Source organism: Acanthaster planci, linkage group LG09 (assembly GCF_054643075.1).
Source record: "Acanthaster planci isolate LZ-2023a linkage group LG09, COTS_SCS, whole genome shotgun sequence".
In the NCBI taxonomy this organism is placed as follows: Eukaryota; Metazoa; Echinodermata; class Asteroidea; order Valvatida; family Acanthasteridae; genus Acanthaster; species Acanthaster planci.
The window spans coordinates 1,105,210-1,114,562 of record NC_141785.1 but is presented as its reverse complement, the minus strand read 5'-3'; the positions used below and the strand labels follow the sequence as shown (position 1 = coordinate 1,114,562).

The following is a 9,353-nucleotide window of genomic DNA, read 5'->3' as shown; positions in this document are numbered from 1 at the left end:
GATGTTCCATTATCCTTATCCCTCCCATCAGTTGGATCTGAACATGGCCTATTAGATCTTCCTCTGGAAAGGAGCAATCTATTTGACAAGAAAATCAGTGAGGCCATGATGCAGGAAGCCAAATGTCTCAAGACAAAAGACAAGTTGGAGCTTTGGTATTCGGCCAAATGCCATTCTTCTACCATCAATGCTCAAAGGAAGAGACCAAGAAATATCTCTTCCAACCAGAGTTCATCTTGTGGATCCAAGACAGATGCAGGCCAGTCTTCATCTTTATAGGCCTCCAACAGCAGTCGGCCCCCAGATATGCGTGGTCTCCAAAGTGCTGGGGGTTGCAAACCAACAAGTGCTTCTGACAACTGGAGAGTTATCATACCCCTTCCCTGGAGCCCAGTAGGCGGTCGCCTTTCAGAATTCAGTCACCAGTGATTCCACATAACTTCAGACAGATGTGCCTCAGACAAATTCATCAGGTTGTTGTATATAATTCACCAGGCCCCCCCTGGCTTTCTGATTGATCCCTTTCCTTCTGTGTCACACTTGTTCCAATTTAAGCCAACCGGAACCGCATTTTTTTGTATGAACTTGATTTCACTTGACACCCCTACTTTGTAACTTCCCAATTCATACATATCAACTTTGAATAATGTTCCCACCGTACTCAAGCTAGCCAATCACAGTAAGGTGTGGTATCCCCTGACGGCCGATTTCTCTACAAGATGAGATTGCCCACCCACTTCCTGGCTGGTATGATCCTCCACCTGTATTATTGCCTTTCTCATCTAGTAGGGTCGATCTGGCCCGTTGGCATTTCAAAGTCACTGAAACGAATAGCTTATCACAGTCTGCTTCCCAGGCCCTCCACTCATGAATAGAGGTTCTAAGCGGATTAGTGTCAACTGCGTTAACAAGCGTTCTTGATTGTAGTTTTAACAATCCATACCACTGAAGGAGATGTGAGGTCTTTGTCGGCAATCAGGCACTGAGTTAGGATCCTGGTTAGGATTTAGCTCATTATATTAAAGAAACCCCATTGTATGGTTCATCAGCAGTGACTCCTACATCAGGCATGCACCTCTTGTTGCAAAAAAAAAAAGAGGAGAACCTATGCATATGACATTGCGAGTGTGCAGCATGAAGCCAATACAGCATGGGGTCCGTGGCCCATGTTAGGACCCGGGGATATTTTGAATTCTAGATGCTCGCTGGTGCACTCTGGGCAGTTACAACTACTTAAATTAAATGTTAAGAGAATTTTTATATTTTTTCATTTCAAAAATATGCATACTTTTCATGATTTCTTGTTTTACCATTTACATTTGAACATAATTTGAGATCTGAGATTTTTCTAATTGATGCTTGTTGATTTTATTTTCTCCATGTGAGTTTATAGTGTGGCTTTCTTGGCGACCTTGGTAGCAACCTCTTGCATGCTAAGTATGACAGCCAAAAAATATATTCACATTTTCCTCACCGAACTGCAATAAATATTCAATATCTCACTTTGCAGAGGATAGTTTGTTTTTGCAACTTTATAAGCTCCCGATGTTTTGAGACTCTACAATGATCTGCGTTGGCTGTAGTTGATCTCCCTTTTGCACACTGCGCAATATGCCACGCCTGGCTGATCAAGCTTGCGGATGATCTCAGCAAGTGAAACTCCATCCATATCCTCTTCCAGCCAGTCCCATATCCAGGCATTTTTATGCCTTCATCAATGGTTCTTATTTGTTCTGGCCCCTTTCTGCATTCAGCGATGTCCTTCTTTTTCAAAGTTGTTTTTCCACGTTGTCAAATGATCTCAGATGTTTTTTTGGACACGTACATGTACAGTCGACTCTCGTTATGAGGAAACTGGCGATAACAAAATTCTGGTTATAACAAACACACATCATCGGTCCCGGCGAAAATGTGCACATTCCTATGGAAACAAAAATTGTTACAGTGAAATCGCATGACACGAAATTCCTTTTACACTGAAGGGGTTTCTGTGACCCTGTTGCCTGAAAAAGCATTGTTGACGACCCATTTATAACAAACATTTTACAAATCCTGGATCACGAAATGAAAGCAGAGTTAGTTAGAACACTTGCCTGTCTCTTGTTAAACCCGCTGATTTCCTAATTGAGAGAGTCAACCGTGCATGGCACAGAGTGGCAGCACATGCAGTTTTTATCATGACATTATGATGTGCAAGTCCATAGAGAAAAAGATACGGAGCCAGACTATTGACCAGAACAGAATAGAGGGTGTTCTACTCATTTACCAATTTCCTCACATACACTAGCACAGAATCAAATGACACTTTTTATCCTTTTTTTTTCTGCATGGAAACACAATTGCATGGGTTTCCACCGAGTTCCATCCGAGTTGGGGTTAAATGGGTTACGATGTGCTGGGGTGGACTGGAGAAGTGAGCAGCTCCTCTCCCACTGAAAAATCCCACTGTATAGCATGGCGTCTCAACATTAGCCTCTCCTAACCAAATCTTACTGTCTGGCTTCTCGTGCCAACCCTGTTTTTTACTGAATGGCAGAGGGTGTCATCATGTTCCTGGCTCTATATCCAGGTGCTCTGGGTAGGTGGAGCTCGTAGGCTTGGCTGCCAGTCCACCTAAGAGAGGGACAACTCTGATCACAAACCTGGGTAGGCTGAACTCGTTAGCCTAGGTCAGCAGTCTGCCTAGGAGAAGGACAACCCTGATTTCAAAGCCGGGCAGGTAGTACTCGTTAGGGTGGTTCTACAGGTGTTGTGAAGATACCGGCCACTCCCTGCAGCCCCTCCAGCCACCGATCGTCCTGACTTAGTCATGTTATCGGTACCAGCTGTAGGTGGTCAAGTCGGTGGTGCTGAGGACTGCGCCCCCTCTCAATCACCTTAATCTCCTCATTGCGCAGGTTTTTCTCCCCCTTTTATCCTCCATAAGTCCTGCGGTGATGGTTGGGTGAGACTCGGCTTGCTGCAGAGGACTCCCTCACCGAGGTTAGTGAGGGGTATACCTTCTTTTGGAGATGGCTCCCAGAGGAGGCCGCCAGAATCCATGGTATGGGGTTCGCCATCAAGACATCCCTCTTTAACCATCTGCCAGAGGTTAACTTGAGTGAGCGGCTCATGACTCTTCATGTCCCCTTGGCAGCTCAAAGACAAGTTACCATTATCAGTGCCTATGCCCCCACCCTTTGTTCTCCTGAAGACATAAAGGATAAGTTCTATGACCTTCTTGACCAGACACTCGGTGCCATCCCGCCGACTGACAAGATTATCCTTCTCGGCAATTTCAACGCTCGGGTCAGCTCAAATTATACTGTCTGGGGTGGCGTCATCAGCAGGCATGGGGTCGATTCTACCAACTCCAACGGACTCCGGCTCCTCAACCTATGTGCGATCACAACCTTACCATCACCAACACGGTTTTCCAGCTCCCTCACAAGCTTAAAACCACATAGATGCATCCCCGCTCCAAGCACTGGCACCTAATCAACTATGTTATAGTCCAGCGCCGTGATCTTAATGACGTCTCCATCACCTGAGTTCTTCGGGGTGCCGAGTGCTGGACTGACAACCGTCTAGTTCGCTCCATTTTTAAGCTCAGGATTCGTCCTCCTTTTCGAAAGAGAGCTGGCAGACATCGGCTTAACTGTGGTGCCCTACGGGATCTCAGCAAGAAGCAGCAATTGCAAGAGAGCTTGGCCAGTGCTCTGACTGTTTCTACCTCAACCTCTCTCTCCGTGTCTCGTGCTGCTTCCAGGCCCATAAATGCAGCTAGCGAGTCCACCGCTTTCACTGATGGATCCTTCACAGACCAATGGAACACTCTGTCGTCAACAATCCTTGAGGTCGCCACAGGGGTCTTGGGTCACACTTGCAGACGTCACCAGGATTGGTTTGATAACACCTCTACAGAGATTCACAACTTCCTGAAGAGGAAGAACTCTGCACATGATGCCGTTATCAATAACCCATCCTCCAGCACCCTCTAAGCCTGTTTTGCTGAGCTTCGCTCCCTTGCACAGACCCGTCTCCCGCAAATGAAAAATGACTGGTGGAGGAACAAGGCCTATGAGATCCAAGGCCTTGCTGACGCCCATGATCTTCATGGTTTCTATGATGCGGTTAAGACCATCCACGTACCGATCAGAGGCACTTCAGTTCCTGTGAGATCTGCTGACAACTCTACCCTCATCACGGACCGCCAAGGCATTCTTACCCGCTGGGCTGAGCATTTTAGCAAGCTCCCGACCGTGTAAACCCCACTGACCCAAGCGTGATCGACCACCTCCCCTCTCTGCCCCCATCACTCAGCTGGACAACCCTCCAATCTTTGCCAAGATCCACCAGGCTGGACCAGATGGGATCCCTGGCGAGATCTTCAAGTACGGCGGACCCATGCTCCTTTATTGTCTGCACTGCTTCATCTGTGATGCCTGGGTGGCTGAGTCCCTCCCACAGCAGTGGAAGGATGCTGATATCGTCACCATGTACAAGAGGAAGGGGACAAATCCATCTGCAGGAAATACTGTGGCATCTCTCTCCTGGCTGTTGCTGGGAAGATCCTGGCACAGGTTATGCTTTCCCGCCCCCTTTCCTCCGTCTCCAACGTAGTCCTCCCTGAATCATAGCGTGGTTTTTGTAAGGACAGGAGCACAACCGATATGATATTTGTGGCTTGTCAGCTGCAAGAGAAGTGTAGGGAGCAACACCGTGAACTCTATGCTGCCTTTGTTGATCTCACCAAGGCTTTTGACACCATCAACAGGAGCCTTCTCTGGACCATTCTCGCCAAATGCGGATGTCCCCCAAGGTTTCTAAAGATCCTTCAGGAGTTTCACACTGGAATATTTGCTCGTGTGGATGTTGGGGGCCTGCAATCGGAGCCCTTTGAGGTCAAATTTGGAGTGAATCAGGGGTGTCTTTGCACCAGTCCTATTCAACATCTATCTGGTTGTGGTGACTCTCCTTTCCCGACACCAACTCCGTCTCAATGATGGTATAACCTCCTGGTATCGGCTCGATGGTAGCCTCTTTAACTTGCGACGACTGCTAGCCAAGACTATGACTCAGTCTAAGATAATCTTTGATCTGCAATATGCTGATGATGCCGCCTTTGTCAGCCACTCAGCAGCGGATCTCCAAAGGATCCTTGACACCATGGCCGACACATACACCAGCTCTGGACTCGTCATCAATGCCAGGAAGACAGAAGTGCTCCACCAACGTTTGTCCTGTGAAGGCCTCCCTCCTGATATGCAATTTCAGGTTGGGTTGGAGAACATTAACAAAGTCGACAGCTCTGTCTACCTTGGAAGCATCCTGAGCTCATCCTGCAGTATTGATGAGGAGATCCAAAACAGGTTACGGAAAGCTTCCAGTGCCTTTGGCCGGCTGTTACACCGCGTGTTTCTCAACTGGGGTATTACCATCTCTACAAAGGTTGCTGTTTATAAGGCTACCTGCATCTCCACCTTGCTCTATGGTTGTGTGGCCTGGACCATCTACAGAGCTCACATCAGATGTCTTGAGGCTTTTCATATTCGCTGTCTTCAGCGTATTCTTGGGCTGACCTGGGCAAATTGTGTTCCACACGTCTCCATCCTCCAATCAGCAGGCTGTGTCAGTGTCGAGGCCCTCATTATTCAACGACAGTTCCGTTGGATCAGACATGTCTACCGGATGCCTGAGGACTGACTCCCCCGCACACTTTTCTACGGTGAGCTTTCCACTGGTCAACGCAGCGCTGGAGGTCAGAAGAAGCGGTTTAAGGACCATCTCAAGGCCACCCTGAAGAAGTGTGGGGTTCAACCTTCCCTCCTAGAGCAGCTGGCCGCGGACCGGAACACGTGGCGGACTGCGAATCATGAGGATGTAGATTACTTTGAGGCTACATGCACCCGCGTACATGAGGAACGACGCCACCAACGCCATGTGCAACTGTGCCAGGGGCTTCCTCCAGGCTGCGCTTCGGAGTTTGGGCTACGTAGCCACCAGAGGAGCCACCAGAGGAGCCATCAGAGGTGCTCGTACCATTATTACTAATTTTTTTTTTTCCAACTGGGGGAGACGTCGTCATCGTTTCGATGGACATCCATAACTATTTGTTCTGGCCCCTTTCTGCATTCAATGATGTCCTTCTTTTTCGAAGTCATTTTTCCACGTTGTCAAATGATCTCAGATGTTTTTCGGACGAGTACATGTACAGTCGACTCTCGTTATCATGAAATTGGCTATTACGAAATTCTGGTTATAACAAACACACATCATCGGTCCCGCGAAAATGTGCACATTCCTATGGAAACAAAAACTGTTACAGTGAAATCGCATGATACGAAATTCCTTTTACACTGAAGGGGTTTCTGTGACCCTGTTGCCTGAAAAAGCATTGTTGACAACCCATTTATAACAAACATTTTACAAATCCTGGATCATGAAATGAAAGCAGAGTTAGTCATAACACTTGCATGTCTCTTGCTAAACCCGCTGATTTCGTAATTACGAGAGTCAACTGTGCATGGCACAGAGTGACAGCACATGCAGTTTTTATCATGACATTATAATGCTAAGTCTTTAAGGTTTGCATGGAGAAGACGTATAATAGAAAGTAGGTTTGCGGTAGCACCATGGACGTATCTCTTTTGTGAGTATTTGTGGTTCTGAAAAGAACCAGTGATACTCAACGTTTCGAGCAGTATGCTCTGCTCGTCATCAGGAGAATGCCGGATACGGACTGGGAGTGGAGCTTAAGTAGTCTGGTGGAGGATGATTATGATGTTATTATGATGCACATTATGATGTGCAAGTCCACAGAGAAAAAGATACGGAGCCAGACTATCGACCAGAACAGAATAGAGGGTGTTCTACTCATTTAACAATTTCCTCACATACACTAGCAAAGAACCAAATGACAATTTTTTATCGTTTCTTTTCTGCATGGAAACACAATTGTATGGGTTTCCTCCGAGTACCAGCGCAGCGGGTGTTCGTCCCCCGTGCCACAATTCGAGGCGCAAGCAAGTGGTGAAAGCACAAAGCCTAAGGTGGAATTTTTTGTGGTCTGATTAAAAAAAACAAAAACATGGAGATCCGCGGAAGAGTTGCATGCCTGCTACAAACAACAACACAAAGAACCGTGAAGTAGGAATGCCTCTTTGGCACAGGTTGGGCAGATAGAAGGGGGATTAAAAGCTAACGGCCAAAAAGGGGATGGCCTGTAGAGAAATTGGATGGCAGTGGGTGCCGTGTCTAACAGAATTCAATAGCAACACAGTATCCATGACAGCAAGTTTTATGTCACTGGTTATTGTTATTACATGCCATGTGTTTTGTTCAGAACGCCCTGAGCGCGGAAAAGAAAGGTGTCATTTACATAACAAAACACAGAAGTGGTTGAGGGAAATAACCGTTGAGAATAGAGAGAGAACAATTTCTGTGTGTAGAGAAAGTGGACATGATTTTGATGGAAAACAGGGTTTAGTAGATCAATACAGGGGCACCAGAAACCTAATACATGTACAAAGAAGATTTATTAAATCACATGTGTTGTTATGAAGAGTCAAGCTATTATCTCAGCCCTTTGACCGAGTTAATAGCAACTTGTATTGAGTTCATTAATTGTATAAGTTGTGACTTATTTTTAATTGTATTAAATTGTGTTGAATTGTGAAGGGGTTTTGAAGAGAGCCTACTGCAGGCAGTGAGGCCTGTAGTGAAATGAAGGTTTGGAACAGACTAAAGACAGAGATGTGAAAGTTCTTTTAAAAGAAACCAATGACAGCCTAAAGCAAATCCCAGGATTGATTGTTTTTTACTTAAGGAAAAGAAACACATCTTCAAGTCCAAATTTTTGGGAAACTCTTACTGAGCAGACATGATATTTTTTACTCGAATCAATTCTTGTAAATTGTGTTAATGGTTATTGCAATGTACGTTTTCAAGATTCAATTGGTATCCTTGTTTTCACTTAAGTTGTCTCTTGTTTAGTTTTTGAACCTGACTTCACCACCTTGAATTCAAAGGCTATTAGATATAAGTTGAGCAAATTGAAAATTTGAGATTGGTGGTCACACTCTTGATCCCACTTACCGTGCTGCTTTGGAGAAGAAAATCCTTTCCTTAAGAGACAAGAATCCCATTTTGATTCTTGGTTCATTCTTTCTTGCCTCAAAGAAAACTGGGAGTGGTGACCCATCATGAATCTGGGACTACACAACTATCACGTAAGACCAAAACACTTCGAGATGGGGACATTTTCAACCAGTTGTCAGTCTGGGCAATTTCATTCTGCCTGAAGGACTACTATCTTCATGTACCCATTCACGCACATCGTTGGTCTTTGCACAGTCTCTTGATCGCATTCATTTTCATCAGAATCACCAGAATCACTCTCTTTGCATGCATCTGAATGACTGGCTTAAAGTTGGCCCAACTTATTGAGGACACGGTCAAGGGCCTTTTACAGGTAGTAAAATTCACACTTAAACTGGGGTTCATCATCAACAGAGAAGTCCTCCCTGATGCCTTCTCAACAACCAACCTACATGTATCTTGGAACAGTTCTCAACTTGGCTACTGGCAGAGCAACTCCAACTTTGGATCATTGCCAAACTCAAAAGGATTGCATCCAAACTGTTCTGGTGTTTTCAGTCCTACCAGCCAAAATGTGGTTCCACCTTCTGGGCGGCATGGTGAGCTTCATATGTTTAGTTCCAATGCAGGATGTGAATGCATCCCCAGCAGTTACATCTACAGTATCATTTTCTTCAGTTCCAGGATCCAATCTCCAAGGGGATTCCGGTCAAAATCAACTTAACTAGTGGTTATCAAAGAATAACCTACTGTGCTGAGTCATATTTCCCCACCCCTCTCCCCCGATTACTCTCACAAGAGATGCCTGGAAGACCAGTCCATTGCCAGCACTTGGTCAACAGAACAGAGTCAGTTACACATCAATCACTCAGAACTAACAGTGTCCTAAGCCTTGCAGTTGTTTAGAAACAGAATGATCCCAATTAGGTCAGACAACTTACAGAGGTATCTACATCAGCCATCAAGGGGAAACCCACTCTCTGTCCCTCTGCCTTGCCACCTAGAAACTTCTCAGTTGGTGACCTCATGGAATGATGATGTCATCGGTTGAAAAGTCATTTGACATTAAAGGTGGATCACTTAAAGCCCTATATCTCTTGAAGTACACCTAACAGCGGGTTGAAATTTTGCAGGTATCTGGAAAGGGGTGTGTGATAGATGAAAATTGACCTCATGGAATGACGTCATCAAAGGTGCATCAGTTAAAGTCCTATATCTCTTGAAGTACATGTAACAGTGGGTTGAAACTTTGCAGGTATCTGGAAAGGGGTGTG

At 45.6% G+C, this 9,353-nt stretch overlaps 1 protein-coding gene across 5 annotated transcripts in view; it reads right to left on the bottom strand.

Annotated features, from left to right (window-relative positions):
• Positions 1 to 9,353, bottom strand: part of LOC110990417 (small integral membrane protein 14-like) — a 150,315-nt gene that overhangs the window by 54,462 nt on the left and 86,500 nt on the right. The window lies entirely within an intron of this gene.